Here is a 15,805-nt window from a genome sequence, read left to right as displayed (position 1 = left end):
ATTTCACTGCTCAAGAAAGTAGTCCGCTCAGAAAGCGCGTTGTGATGGAGCGCGTTCCGCGTTGTGCGAGAAGCGTTCCCTAAAGTAAAGAAAACGCGTTGTAGTGAAAACGCGTTATCGTGTGAACACGCGGGACAGACCCAGGTGTTGTGGGTTAACTCCCCGAGATAAACTTTCTTCCAACTTTGTGTTTTATACGCCCGGTGCTCCGCCAATAATTGTTGTGAGCGTCGCTCCTCTGCCCTCTGTTGTTCATGGAGAGAGACTGCACCCTAGTGCCCAGTATCATCCTCCGCGAGCCTCTTCAAATTGCTGATCTTGACACCGCTGGAAGCAGTCATCGGCCTTGACCTCACCTCACAACAGTGCAATTTTAACAGCTCAACATCAAAACACAATGATGGGTCGCTTGCACCAATCGCACAACATCCCAGCATTGACTCTCAGCTGTTACTTGTGTAGAGGGGGTCACGTGTGTCACCATAATTGCCCTAATCCTACAACTCGTGCTGGGTAATATTTTCCTTGCCATATTACCTGTGACACACATAATGAGGACAACCGGTAAGTCAAATGAAACCAGATGTGGGAAACCTGTTCTTTATAATATTATTAATAAGCAATTTGAACACGACTTTTAGAAACACCGATGCAGCTATACACGTGCCAGAATGTCCAGAAATTCGGTTGATACTAATAGGGTTTATTTGCCAGTATTGTACATTATTTAAATTACATTTGTTTGGGCGGCAGGGTGGTGCAGTGGTCACGCCCGTGCATGACATCTTCTGAAGGACTGCCTGGCTTCGCTTTCCTCATTCTGGTCCCTTTCTCTGTATGGGTTTACTCCCATAGCAAAACAACAACATACAATGTAACTGGTGCTAGCCATAAATCCGAATTACTCCTACGAAAAGTTAGCAGGCCCCTCCTGAAAAAGAGTCTTGAAACTCAGTGAGGCTTTCCCAGGGAAACAAGCCTACTAACAACATTGTTTCACTGCATGTGAAAAATAAATATTTTCAGTATTAAATCTCAGTGGCTGTTTTCATTGAAACATCAAGTTACGTTCAAGTGATAATTGTAACTGGCACACAGTATTCCTTCACTTTGGCGCGAGGAACTACAGATGAGGGAAGGCGGCAGTCAAATGGTGAGCAGCTGGCAACAAATCCCCCCCCACCACTCCTGCCCATGCTCTGTTGTCCTCTTTATATAAAGATGTTATCGGCCAATTAATTAGACTTTGTACCCTTTGGTTGTTTAGGTAAAGTCGCGTAGGTAGAACAAATAATAATGGATCACGACGTTTCGATCGCCACACAAGCAATCCACGATTTTTTTTAAATTAGTTTTTTCTACTTACGTGACTTTACCGAAAGAACCAAAGAGTAAGGATTCCTGCAGTCACGACAGCTTCAAATCAAGATTAATGAGTGTTTACATGTGGGAGGAAATCGGAGCACCTGGAGAAATCCAAGCAAATGCTCTATCACAAATCTACAGATGGAACAGGCGGAGTCCACATTATTCCACACCGCCTTCTCTACCTCCTTGACGACCAAGGGGTGGGAGTTGTCGCAACATTTTTGTGATCCACCAACCCTCACCTCCACGTAGTCGTTGATTACAGGGATATATAGCCACCACAACCATCCGGCTAAAGTAGCTGTAATGCACGTCTAAAATTCTACAAAAGTTGATGGGGTCGTAGGTCAATTGGTTTGATTTCTATGCGCATTAACCAGTCTCTAACGTATGCACATTTAGATTCGCATTCGGCCGCCAATGGAACAGGTGGTGTCCAAAAGCAAAGTGGATGTACTGATTGTATCTTCATTGCGGGACTCATCCAGCAGTGGATTGACATGGGTTTCAGGTATCCACGTGTGGACGGGCAATAAACACTGGGGCCACCTGGCGGTAAATGTTTGCCGGTGCACATTGGGACCGGCTCACACGTCACTGGCCCCAGGCAGCCCCCAGCCACTGGCGTGCAACACAGCGAAGGGAATCTCCCACCAATGAGGACCACGCACAACCCAGGGTGCAGTCCTAGAACTTGGACTCGCAAACACAACAAAACCCATAGCCGCCAACCCACACGGTTTACTCGTATTCTGTTGGGGGAAAGTGAGTTTTCAGGTCCATACGGCAGACGGCCGTTTCAATACGGGCAACATTTTTGTTAAGTTTATTTGTGTGTTTCTCCCTTGTCATGGGACTTTGTAGGATGGACGTTGGGATTTATAAGGGGCACGGGGTGACCAACAAGGTCTGAATTGGTCTGTAATAAGGTAGGCACTGATGAGGGGTTGACAGCGATGCAAACCCCACACAATACAAAACGCCAAACGGCCAGTAACAATAAAAAATAACAATACATAACTGTCCAATGAGTAATTAGATAATTAAGATCAAAGAAACGCGTTCCTTAAATTGATCAAGTTTATTGTTGCAAGAGTTTGGGAAAACAGGAAGACCGGGTGTGGATTCCAGAGTGGAGCAGTGCAAACTGATAAATCTGAAAAGAAGAGTGAGGTGACCTGCATGGTGGTGAGCGGGTGGGTGAGTAAATGGGTGAGTGTTTGAGTAAACGAGTGGAGGAGTGTGTGATAGGGTGATTGAGTCAGTGACCGGATGAGTGGGTGACTGGATGCGTGGGTGACTGAATGTGTGGGTGATTAGATGAGTGGGTGACTAAATGAGTGGCTGACTAGATGAGTGGGTGACTGGATGAGTAGGTGATAGGGTGATTTAATTAGTGACTAGATGAGTATGTGATAGGGTGATTGAGTGGGTGACTGGATGAGTGGGTTATAGGGTGATTGCGTGGATGACTGGATGAGTGGGTGACTGGATGCGTGGCTGATTTGATGAGTGGGTGATAGGGTGATTGAGTGGGTGACTGAATGAGTGGGTGACTGGATGAGTGGGTGATAGGGTGATTGAATTAGTGACGAGATAAGTGTGTGATAGGGTGATTGAGTTAGTGACTGGATGAGTTAGTGACTGGATGAATGTGTGATAGGGTGATTGAGTTAGTGACTGGATGAGTGGGTGACCGAGTTGTTTAGTTGAGTGCGTTGTTGTGAACTGCAGTGAGGCGCGGTGGTTGAACGCGGAGTGGATGAGACGAAGCGGTCAAAGTGTCTGGTAGACCGAGTCCCTTAACGTGGGTGGAGGGGGAAATCAACGAGGGGAAGTTCACTGCAACATTCACCACGGTGGTGCTTGTAGTCGCAGCGAAAAAAGAGTGATACAGGGCTGACTGAATGAAGGTTGAGGCGAGGATGCAAGGTGGTGTAGAGGAGGCGAAGAGGAGGGTAGAGGAGGTGAGGTGGTGAGGAGGCGTAGAGGAGGGTGCCCCGCTCTTGGCGTTGATCTTGGTGAATACGTGTCCGCGCCCCGTCTCGTAGCTCTGCCCGGTGCTGATGCAGCCTCCACCGGCTGCAGCGCCCAGCGTCCTCGCCGAGTCCGTGCCCAGCTCCGCTCTGAGCAAGCTCTCCATTGCACGCTGTCTGCTCGCAGCGACAAACACAACGTTAAACTCCCCCCCCCGTCCCGTGTGGCCTCTAACACAGGGGTCCTCAACCCCCGGGTTGCAAGAGCACTTGCTTCAAGTACATTAAAACCCACTTTTTGGTGTAGATATGTAGATGACACTTTGGTTGTCTGGCGACATGGGAAGAATACACTTAATGAATGAATGTCTAAATCATCTCAATTCACAAAAACCGGCCATCCAGTTCACCATGGAAATGGAGGTGAATAACACACTCCCTTTCCTGGATATTTTGCTCGGACGAGGCCTAAATGGTAAAGTAACACACACAGCGTTTACCGAAAGGGAACACATACTGATGCCTATCTGAATGCAGATTGGCATCATCACCCCGCACAGAAATCCTTTCTCAACAAGATGCTCATACATCTGGCTAAAACAGTGTCAGATGGTCAAAGTCTGAGGAGAGAGATTAAACATGTCAAAGAAACGCTACGATTGAATGTCTACAATAATGCTCAAATTAACAGAGCAGTGAATTCTAAACCAAGATCAAACAGCAATACTGCTGAATCAGGTTATTAAACAATTAAAATACCATATATCGTGGGAGTAACTGACAAATTAGCTAGTAGTCGCAGCTAAAAAAAAAAGTGATACATTAATGACAGGGCTGAATGAATGAAGGTTGAGGCAAGGATGCGGGGTGGTGTAGAGGAGGCGAAGAGGAGGGTAGAGGAGGTGGTGAGGTGTTGAGGTGGCGTGGTGAGGAGGTGAGGTGGCGTGGTGAGGAGGTGAGGTGGCGTGGTGAGGTGGCGTGGTGAGGAGGCGTAGAGGAGGCGAGGAGAAGGGTAGAGGAGGTGAGGTGGTGAGGAGGCGTAGAGGAGGCGTAGAGGAGGGTGCCCCGCTCTTGGCGTTGATCTTGGTGAACACGTGTCCGTGCCCCGTCTCGTAGCTCTGCCCGGTGCTGATGCAGCCTCCACCGGCCGAAGCGCCCAGCGGCCTCGCCGAGTCCGTGCCCAGATCCGCTCTGAGCAAGCTCTCCATTGCGCGCTACCTGCTCGCAGCAACAGACACAACGATAAACTCCCCCCCCCCCCCCCCCCCCCCCGGTCCCGTGTGGCCTCTAAATACTTATTTCCTTGGGAGAGGTGATTTATCGGATGAGGCCTAAATGGTAAAATAACACACACAGCATTTACCAAAAGGGAACGCATACTGATGCCTATCTGAATGCAGATTCGCATCATCACCCCGTACAGAAAACCTCTCTCATCAAGATGCTCATACATCTGGCTAAAACAGTGTCAGATGGTGAACGTCTGGGGAGAGAGATTGAACATGTCAAAGAAACGCTACGATTGAATGTCTACAATAATGCTCAAATAATTAACAGCAATGAATGCTAAACCAAGATCGAACAGCAATACTGCTGAATCAGGTTATTAAACAATTAAAATACCATATATCGTGGGAGTAATTGAGAAATTACCTCGAGTTTTGGAAAAGCAAAAAGCTAAACATCTAAGTAAGATTTGGCACGGTACACAAAATTCAAAAAATAGTATCTTGTACTTAAGATGAATTGCCTAAGTTGTCAACGGATGGTGTGTATCGGATTAATGGCTTATGTGGCAGATGTTATATTGGACAGATGGGATGTAACATTAGCGTAAGACTAAAGGAACACCAAATAAATATTAAACACTCTCAAACATAACTGTCGGAAGTTGCAGTACATGCTTGCCAACAAGAACACTTCATGTATTTTGATAACGATGAAGTGTTGTGTAAAACTCATTATTACTGGCCAAGACTAATTCGAGAATCCATTGAAACTGAGAAAATTTGTATTATTTTAACCTCTCTGACAGCTACAGGCTTAGTGCGGCCTGGAAGCGTATTATTAAGTAATTGTGATTGTAAGATGAGGAGATGAAGGCAGAAGAAGACGTGGGGCGATGTGGTGATGCGGTCGAACGTGGTGGCCCGAGGAGCGGAGGGAGAGATGGCGCGGGACGGGGCGGTGTGGAGAAGGTGGCAAGGACGGCGGACCCCACGTGAGTGGAACAAACGCGTGGAAGAAGAAGACATCTCACATTTATCATTACTTATAGAGGAAACATACTAATTTAATTATTACTAATCAATTATATAATTTCAATAATCCCCCTCCCCGCCTCTGATTTCTGCACCTGATGGGTTCAGTGATGACATTGCCTTTCTCTATTTAAGACCGGAAGCAGGTGGATGGCTTCACTATTCTGGCAAATCGCCCGATGATGCTGGATGTAATTACCAGTGAAACGTCATACTCATCTTGTGGATTTACTCTCCAAAACACCGGTGGGCTGAAGTAGTAACTAAGTGGAGTTTTGTTTACGTGACAAATTCCTTACTAATTGGCTGTGTCAGGTGGTGTAGGGTTATGACACATTTATACTTACACGATCTAACCCAAAAACCTTTGTTATGAAATTAGGACAATTTATTAAATATATTGTATACCAGAAAATACAGCAATTGACTAAACATATACGGCAATAGATGTAACCTCGCAGCAGTGAACGTGACGAAATTTCATCATGGAAATGTCCGCTGCACAAAACCTTGAGTTCATCGCCCTACACGTGGTACCTCAGCCTCAGGATGAAATAAATCATCAGGGAGTTCTCCGTGAGCATTGTGCGCGCTCCAAATCCAGAGTTGAGCCGTGGTCTCGGCACCCAGCCAGCCGCCTTCTCTTCTTGGGGCAGTCGGAGTCCAGCGCGCTATCGAAGGGCACGTGGTGAACGCTCAGGACGTGTCTCTTGAGCTTCGACTTCTGCGTCGCTCCGTACGAGCAGTCACTGCACGGGAAGGGCTTTTCATCTGGAACACAAGACATCCACCGTTGAGCACACGCACGCGCTAATACATAATTTATTTATCACCGTGCAGTGGATGCCATAGCATTACTATGTATATGGGACGTTTTATCAATCACGGTTGCTGACCACAGGCCCAAAGGCCCAAAGGCCTAAAATGCCAAATGGCCAGCAACAAATACCTCCAATTAGCACGGTTGGCTACGTATGGTACGAAAGAAGTTCAACATGCGTGCAAATAGTAGAAAAGCAAGATACTGATTTCCTGAAAAATATCAGAAGAACACATTTTTGGGGCTTATTTTGAAGCCCCAATATTTTGCACTTCTTCGTGTGGTTGATGTTGATGCAGAGCAACAACTATAATTTAACATTGAGGTGCTGAGCCAGATTATTCTATTACAGCTCATTAATTACACAATAATTACCTGCAATAGAACGAGTAAATACACATGGAAGTTAGGTGTTAGTACAATGAAGAGGAAATTCCCATTGTGGAAATGACTCGGTCTATACATTCAAAAATGTTCCCTAAATTTACCCACTTGTTTAAGCAAAATTTACCCCGGTTAAGAAATAGATACTTTTTGGAATTTGTCAAGCAATGTATTTTACTCAGTTTCCTTCCAATGGTGCTATTGGCTCCATGTCATGAGATGAAGTATCCCTGTGCAACTCTCACACAGCAGTGAACCACCTCATGTAAGAGAACAGCTCGTGGAAGGAGATATCATTGCACTACTCATGACATCCCTTCGTGACTGTTTTTTATCCACTAGGAGGTTATTGCAATTTCCTACACATCACGCGACATCAGAAGTGTTTGCTGGAAGAAGTGTTTGGTAACTGGATAAGACCATCAATGAGAAGCCAGTTTAATCATGGCTCGGTGGCTGAAACCCAGAGTTTCACGGTTTAACCCAACATCCGAGCAGCACCACATCAGATCTCTAGACTCCTCAGTGCAGGCATACAGATATGGTCAACATATGCGTACATTAACTAATTTGTGAAATTATCAATTACATCCAAATGAAATGTAGTGTGTGCATTACTCGGACGTACCTAAAGGTGCCAGGTTGGGTTCATCCACCTTGGGGATGCTCTGCTCCATGCAGCCTCCTGCTTCCGTGCAGTCCATCCTCTTGATGTCCGAATTCTGGCTGTTGCTACTGCTGCAATTGGTGACGCTGGTGGTGGTCTTCTTTCTTTTAATGGGCTTAGGTCTACTTCGCTTTTCCTTCTTCTTCTGCTGCAAGGCCATCAACACTTTCATGCTCGTCATAGGATCGAGAGCAGCGTATGGTTTATTCTCACTGACTGGTGAAGCAGTTTGTTGACGTGGAACTAGGCCAAAGCATTCAAGAAAATTGGATTTCATGTCATTTATCTTAACGCCGCTATCTTTTGTCGAAGTGTAATCATGTTCAGGCTTCGGTCTGTACAAGAACTGTGCGTGAAGACTTTCATGAGTTTTCAGGATTTCAATAGGACTTAAAAATCCGCAGACTGAGCACATCTCATAGGGCGACGGTGGATTCAACACCGCATTGGCAAAACTGCCGTTATTCACCAAGCCTGGTGCACCCTTTATCATATAATCCTTCTCATGGGTCTTAAAATGCCTTTTTAATTTTCCTAGCTGATCAAACCTTTTTCCGCATATGCCGCACCATTGATCACGGGTCTCCTTGTGTGTTCTTACGTGGGCTTCTAGGCACCATGCCAGCTGGAATTTTTTCCCACAGACGTCACAAGAGATAAGTTTTTTCGTTCTTGTAATTCTACCGGATTGAGGTGGGGTTGAGATGGGTGCTGGTGAAGTGCCATCAATGGTGAAGGCAATTCTCCCAGCACCACCTTGACTCACAGCGGAGTTGCTCTCGCACATCTGAAACAAAAGACAAAGGTCACGCGCATGACACCCGTGTCACGAGTGTACTCACACAGGCATACTTAAGGTGACATAAGATTCATATATACTACAACTCATTATACCAGAACTCCACAATATTGCAGTTCCTATCATGTACGATTTTACTCCTCTTATCCACCCAAATAAGATTTTGTTTAACAACAATGACGAACTACCTCCATTTTCCTAATGTTACCCACCAAATAGGCCTTTCTGTATATACACACCAACAATATAATGATGGCACCACACGTTCACTCCACTATTCACAACACTCTGACTCGCAATCTCCATATAAGATTGTAATATCATTTCTGTACGAGGGCCCGTCAAAAAGTTTTGAGAATGGACACTTTTTTTTACAAACAACTACGTAACATAGTCTTCAAAAAAAGTACAGTATAGTACTATTAATGGCACTTATAACTGAACGTCATTATCTCTCATGCTAATTATTACAATGTTAACTAGTTACGCAGGAAAGCTTCATTGAGTCTAAGTACTGCATTTTCAGAAAGGTCCCATTGCATTGAGATGTTTGTGTGAGTGGAACCCAGAGAGACCCCACCTTGCATATGGGGAAATAACACAACTTCACACAGATGGATTCAACCCACAAGCTCAAAGCATTCCTTGTTTAACAAAGTATTCAGTGTAATGTTTAATATAATTTATTTGGTAATATATAGTATCGTAATTGTATAGTGAATCTACAGCAGTGTGGTATACAGTAGGGTTGGTAAAATAATACAGTGTAATATTATTATAATCTAAGGTATAGGGTAGTGTATAGTAACGCTGCGTATAATTCAATGTTGGGGTCTGTCTATGGCAGTTTATAATAAAACATTATTTGGAGGCATATTATAATAATTTTTGCGACATAGAAGTGTAATGTATAATGACGTATTGTTAGTAGCTCAGCTTAGTGGAGAATATATTGAGTACATTGATTATATTGATGTAGTTTATATTTAGTTCTTTCACATCGGTTTGTTGTATGATAGTTGGGTAGTTGCAGTTCTTTAGCGTCAATATACTAAATGCCTCTGTTGATATATAAACTCTGACTTTAACATAGCTACTTCCGTGACAAGTTACATGCTAATTCCTCGCATTAACATCATGCTAATCTCCCAGTTACATGCTAATTTCTGACGTTAACATCCTGCTAATATCTCACATTAACACATCTACTTCAATGCTAAATTATTCTGTTGATATGTAAACTCCTTTGTCAAGGCGCTCTGCTCCTCCCACCCAGCTTAAAATACGCTGCCAAGCTTAGCAGTGTTCATTGGAGCGCTGTCTTTCCGACAGTTCTGTTTCTTCACCTGAGGAAGGCTACTTGTGTTGTGGCCGAAACGTCGTGAGAATTTTATTGTTTAATTTTAATTATTTTATTATTTCCCTTCGACGTGACTTTACCGAAAGAACCAAGAAGATGAATCCCTGCAGTCACGAAAGCTTTCAATCGAAATTTATTCAAATCAAGTTGTTTTCTTTTTACCACAGTACTTTATGGAATCCTGAAGAATAAATGCATTTTTAGAAGTATTAAACGACACTTGAAGATGTGTGAGAATGTAATTCTGCAGATGCAAGCACAGGCAAACTCGTATCTGCATATACAAGTTTCTGGGCCTCCTCACTTCACCAAACCCGCATTGACCGGCATGGTGAAGTATGGTTAAACAACTCCCACGAACGACATGGTGTGGGGGAGGCCTCTATCAAAACGCTGGATCGACAAAGGGCTGATACATGTCACGACATTGTACGTTAAGACCGTTCTCTCGTCAGCACAAGCCGTCTATGTGGACAATAGAGGGCACGACACACGTGTACACGATGTTTGTGTGCGTATATTCAGCGTGTGTATCACGTAATAATTATTTAAGGTCGCGATTATGCTCAAAACGAACCAAATGTATAACATCACGAATAACTTTGGAGGTCTCCAGAGCCTGAACAATATTTGAAGTAGACACTGACCCTTGTCACGAGTTCTTATGAACTATAAACTAAACTATAAACTATTTCTATTTAACCAGGTAAGGCCCACTGAGCTATATAACTCTTATCAGAAGCGACCTGGACACAAATGATAGCTCAACGAAAGTGGCTTATCATGTGGACATTTATAGCAGTCAAGTACTCTAAACTCACGTTTCTAAATGTGGAGGGGAAAACCGAAGGACCAGGAGAAGAATCTACGCGACCACAGGGGAAAAAAATAAACAAATACAGAGCAGGCGTAAGGGTCTGGATGGAACCTCCACGCTGCTGTAGGCCTAGCGAGGTAGTTAACATCTCGACACCGCGGCGCCCCTTATTAAAAGCTTAGCCATGTCTAGCAAGGTTATTGACTCATTTCACTCGACTCACGGCACCACAAGTAATGTATTAAACAAATAAAACAATAATAAAGTAGAGAGGCGCTACTTACATTTAACAATGTTGTTGTTAACTTTAAAAGGAGCGCGCTTCTGTCTGGCTTGCAGTCCGGCGATCGCGGTCTCCACTTCCTGGATAAGCCACGCCCGTCGCGGCTATGCCCCGCCCACTGTCGTGCAAGCCACGCCCCCGCGGATCGGGCCAAGCTCATCCCACGGTGAAAGCCCCACAATCGGAATCTTTATTTACAGACAGTCCTCGACTTACGAACGCCCAAATTACAAACAGCCGCCCTTCAGAACCAATTGGCATGAAATATAAATTATTTTATATCGCCTGAAAACGCGAACTCGCGCTTGTGAGTGAGTGCGCGTGCGTGAGTGTGAGCAGGGGGCACAGGTGGTGCATCAGCCAGTCATCTCAGTCATCTCAGTCAGTCGACCCGTGGCACCACCTGGGTCTGCCCCGTGACCTCCTGCCAGCGGGCGTTCGACACTTCACGTGGCCTCAAGGTGCACATGGCCTGGCACAAGCGTCGTGGTGACGTCACCGCCACTTAGTTGCGAATGGCGGTTGTTGTTGTTGTGAGACAGTGAGAGAGTGTGAGGTCGACTCAGCCTCAGATGAGTTCCTGGTGTGGTGTGGAGTGAACATCGCTACTGGGGGAGACAAAGGCGACCGTGGAGGAGAATCCTCCAGGTGCTCACTGATACACTCACCAACTTTACCTCACCAATTACACCTCACCCACCTCACCACCCAAATTACACCTCACCAACCTAACCTCACCAATTACACCTCACCAATCACACCACACTCACCTCACTCACCAAACACCAACTCCACTAACCGCACAAATGGCACTCATCACACCTACTACACTCATCTCACCCACTACATTCACCACACCAACCACTACATTCAGCACACCACCCACTACATTCACCACACCAGCCACTACAGTCACCACACCACCCACTACATTCACCACACCAACCACTACATTCACCACACCACCCACTACATTCACCACACCAACCACTACATTCACCAAACCAACCACTACATTCACCACACCAACCACTACATTCACCACACCAACCACTACATTCACCACACCAACCACTACATTCACTACACCACCCACTACATTCACCACACCACCCACTACATTCACCACACCAACCACTACATTCACCACACCAACCACACAGTCACCACACCACCCACTACATTCACCACACCAACCACTACATTCACCACACCAACCACACAGTCACCACACCACCCACTACATTCACCACACCACCCACTACATTCACCACACCAACCACACAGTCACCACACCACCCACTACATTCACCACACCAACCACTACATTCACCACACCAGCCACTACAGTCACCACACCACCCACTACATTCACCACACCAACCACTACATTCACCACACCACCCACTACATTCACCACACCAACCACTACATTCACCAAACCAACCACTACATTCACCACACCAACCACTACATTCACCACACCAACCACTACATTCACCACACCAACCACTACATTCACCACACCACCCACTACATTCACCACACCACCCACTACATTCACCACACCAACCACACAGTCACCACACCACCCACTACATTCACCACACCAACCACTACATTCACCACACCAACCACACAGTCACCACACCACCCACTACATTCACCACACCAACCACTACATTCACCACACCAACCACTACATTCACCACACCAACCACACAGTCACCACACCACCCACTACATTCACCACACCAACCACTACATTCACCACACCAACCACACAGTCACCACACCACCCACTATATTCACCACACCACCCACTACATTCACCACACCACCCACTACATTCACCACACCAACCACACAGTCACCACACCACCCACTACATTCACCACACCAACCACTACATTCACCACACCAACCACTACATTCACCACACCACCCACTACATTCACTACACCAACCACTACATTCACCACACCAACCGCTACATTCACCACACCAACCACTACATTCACCACACCAACCACCACATTCACCACACCACCCACTACATTCACCACACCAACCACTACATTCACCACACCAACCGCTACATTCACCACACCAACCACTACATTCATCACACCAACCACTACATTCACCACACCAACCACACAGTCACCATACTGACTGCACCCATCTCATCCACAGCACCAACCTCACTCATCTCACCAATCAAAACTCATCTCAACGACCGCAATTCACCACCTTCCATGCTGCCATCTACATCAGTGGCCAGCAGATGGCAGCATCTACAGGCCTCATTCTTGGCCAGTCGATGGCAGCATGGAACGGAGGTTACCGAGCAATCTATAAACGTACGATATTTATTTTGGCTCTCTACGAGGCGTGAGATCTCAGGTAGGTCTGGTTACTCACACGTACACATTATTTGGTGAGGAACTGGCAAGACGTCTCAAGCAGAATCCTAAAAATTAGAGACTCAACAAGGCATCTGTGGATGAAGTCAGGCCCGTGTCTGTCTGCTCGATTATTTCATATCTGTTAACCCCTTATCAGGGCCGAGCTTATTACAGACCAATTCAGACTTTATTGGTCACCCCGTGCCCTTATAAATCTCAACGTAGTGAAAACGCGTTATCGTGTGAACACGCGGGACAGACCCAGGTGTTGTGGGTTAACTCCCCGAGATAAACTTTCTTCCAACTTTGTGTTTTATACGCCCAGTGCTACGCCAATAATTGTTGTGAGTGTCGCTCCTCTGCCCTCTGTTGTTCATGGAGGGAGACTGCACCCTAGTGCCCAATATCATCCTCCGCGAGCCTCTTCAAAATGCTGATCTTGACACCGCTGGAAGAAGTCATCGGCGTTGACCTCACCTCACAACAGTGCAATTTTAACAGCTCAACATCAAAACACAATGATGGGTCGCTTGCACCAATCGCACAACACCACAGCATTGACTCTCAGCTGTTTCTTGTGTAGAGGGGGTCACGTGTGTCACCATAATTGCCCTAATCCTACAACTCGTGCTGCGTAATATTTTCCTTGCCATATTACCTGTGACACACATAATGAGGACATCCAGTAAGTAAAACGAAACCAGAGGTGGGAAACCTGTACTTTATAATATGATTAATTTCAGGCAATGTGAACACGACTTTTAGAAACACCGATGCAGCTATACACGTGCCACATTGTCCAGAAATTCAGTTGATACTAATAGGGTTTATATGCCAGTATTGTACATTATTTAAATTACATTTGTTTGGGCGGCAGGGTGGTGCAGTGGTCACGCCCGTGCATGACATCTTCTGAAAGACTGCCTGGCTTCGCTTTCCTCATTCTGGTCCCTTTCTCTGTGTGGATTTACTCCCATAGCAAAACAACAACATACAATGTAACTGGTACTAACCAAACATTCAAATTACTCCAGCGAAAAGTTGGCAGGCCCCTCCTGAAAAAGAGTCTTGAGACTCAGTGAGATTGCTTGTGTGGCGATCGAAACGTCGTGATCCATTATTATTTTTTCTACCTACGTGACTTTACCGAAAGAACCAAAGAGTAAGGATTCCTGCAGTCACGAAAGCTTCAAATCAAGATTAATGAGTGTTTACATGTGGGAGGAAATCGGAGCACCTGGAGAAATCCAAGGGCTTCAGGTGTCCACGTGTGGACTGGGGCCACCTGGCGGTAAATATTTGCCGGTGCAAATTGGGACCGGCTCACACTTCACTGGCCCCAGGCAGCCCCCAGCCACTGGCGTGCAACACAGCGAAGGGAATCTCCCACCAATAAGAACCACGCACAACCCATGGTGCAGTCCTATAACTTGGACTTGCAAACACAACAAAACCCATAGCCGCCAACCCACACGGTTTACCCGTATTCTGTTGGGGGAAAGTGAGTTTTCAGGTCCATACGGCACACGGCCGTTTCAATACGGGCAACATTTTTGTTAAGTTTATTTGTGTGTTTCTCCCTTGTCATGGGACTTATAAGGGGCACGGGGTGACCAACAAGGTCTGAATTGTCCTGTAATAAGGAAGGCACTGATAAGGGGTTGACAGCGATGCAAACCCCACACAATACAAAACGCCAAGCGGCCAGCAACAACAAAAATAATAATACATAACTGTCCAATGAGAAATTAGATAATTAAGATAAAAAAAACGTGTTCCTTAAATTGATCAAGTTTGTTGTTGCAAGAGTTTGGAAAAACAGGAAGACCGGGTGTGGATTCCAGAGTGGAGCAGTGCAAACTAATGAAGCTGAAAAGAAGAGTGAGGTGACCTGCATGGTGGTGAGCGGGTGGGTGAGTAAATGGGTGAGTGTTTGAGTAAACTAGTGGAGGAGTGAGTGATAGGGTGATTGAGTCAGTGACCGGATGCGTGAGTGACTGGATGCGTGGGTGACTGGATGCGTAGGTGATAGGATGATTGCGTGGGTGACTGAATGAGTGGGTGACTGAATGAGTGGGTGACTGAATGAGTGGGTGAGTGGATGAGTGCGTGATTGAATGGGTGACTGGATGAATGGGTGACTGGATGAGTGGGTGATTGGATGAGTGTGTGATAGGATGATTGACTGAGTGACTAGCTGAGTGTGTGATTGAATTAGTGACGAGATGAATGTGTGATCGGGTGATTGAGTTAGTGGGTGACTGGATGATAGGGTGATTGCGTGGGTGACTGGATGCGTGGGTGACTGGATGCGTGGGTGACTGGATGAGTGGGCGACTGGATGCGTGGGTGACTGGATGAGTGTGTGATAGGGTGATTGAGTTAGTGACTGGATGAGTTAGTGACTGGATGAGTGGGTGACCGAGTTGTTTAGTTGAGTGCGTTGTTGTGACCTGCAGTGAGGCGCGGTGGTTGAACGCGGAGTGAATGAGACGAAGTGGTCAAAGTTTCTGGTAGACCGAGTCCCTTAACGTGGGTGGAGGGGGGAATCAACGAGGTGAAGTTCACTGCAACATTCACCACGGTGGTGCTAGTAGTCGCAGTGAAAAAAAAGTGATACAGGGCTGAATGAATGAAGGTTGACGTGGATGCAAGATGGTGT

The sequence above is a fragment of the Petromyzon marinus genome, chromosome 37 (assembly GCF_048934315.1).
Source record: "Petromyzon marinus isolate PM22_M1 ecotype Great Lakes invasive population chromosome 37, UKy_Petmar_22M1.pri1.0, whole genome shotgun sequence".
NCBI classification, from domain to species: Eukaryota; Metazoa; Chordata; class Hyperoartia; order Petromyzontiformes; family Petromyzontidae; genus Petromyzon; species Petromyzon marinus.
This window is presented reverse-complemented; position numbering follows the sequence as displayed.